Source organism: Mus caroli, unplaced genomic scaffold, assembly GCF_978045245.1.
Source record: "Mus caroli unplaced genomic scaffold, Mus_caroli_1 scaffold_4, whole genome shotgun sequence".
Taxonomy (NCBI): Eukaryota; Metazoa; Chordata; class Mammalia; order Rodentia; family Muridae; genus Mus; species Mus caroli.
Window position 1 is genome coordinate 105048771 of NW_028227259.1, and position 979 is coordinate 105049749.

General features: G+C 30.6%; 1 non-coding gene across 1 annotated transcript; it reads left to right on the plus strand.

Annotated features, from left to right (window-relative positions):
* Positions 1–365: 365 nt before the first annotated feature.
* LOC115031186 (small nucleolar RNA SNORA42/SNORA80 family) lies at positions 366–499 on the plus strand. Its single transcript, XR_003836806.1, has one exon. It is a non-coding gene; the product is annotated as a small nucleolar RNA SNORA42/SNORA80 family (small nucleolar RNA).
* Positions 500–979: the final 480 nt, after the last annotated feature.

The following is a 979-nucleotide window of genomic DNA, read 5'->3' on the forward strand; positions in this document are numbered from 1 at the left end:
AGAATAGTGAATTCTTAGAGTAAACAGCAAAACCTTGTCTCTCATTCATACACACACACACACCAATATAATACAATATATAACACAATATAATATATGATCATTAAACATTTCTTTATGTAAAAAAATTTTACACAAATGAATATTTAATGAATTAATAAAGAGAATTTTAACATATTTTCTTCCCTTTAAAATCATGTTTAGACTGAAGTAGAAATATTACTTATAAAATAGCATAAAATAAAAGAGTTTATTTAAATTTTATGAGATGAATTTTATCTCCTTAACATTTTTTCTCTGAAAAAATACATAAGCAAATAAAAGCATGTAAACGCAGAGAGAATGTTAATTCTGTTGGGTCAAGTGCATTAGTTTGGATTTATGGCAGGCCCCTTTCCCTGGGCCTCTCATAGTGTTCTGTGCTAGAGCAGCGCTTGGCTCTGAGCCATTGCCTGGCCTGTGTCTGTAGGCTGCTGGCACTGAAGTGGGTCACACAATAAGAAGGGAAGAAGAAAAAAAATTAAAAAAAAAAATGTTGGGTTAAACTTTGATTGCAAAATTTTTGTAATAACTATATGTCATTCATATTTTTTAACATAGAAAGATGTGTATACACAGAAAAGAAAGACATTTTTAAACTGAGCTTGTTTTTGCTGTTAAAATATTGGTTTAGCTAGGCATGGTGGCGCACGCCTTTAACCTTAGCACTCGGGAGGCAGAGGCAAGTGGATTTCTGAGTTTGAGGCCAGCCTGGTCTACAAAGTGAGTTCTAGGATAGCCAGGGCTATACAGAGAAACCCTGTCTCAAAAAAGTTTATATATATATATATATATATATATATATATATATATATATATATATGTATATATATATATATATATATATATATATATATATATATAAACTTTTCAATTATCAATGTGTGTGAGTACCTGAATATAGTTTTGTGCGGGTGTTTTGTATGCACCTTCAGAGTTC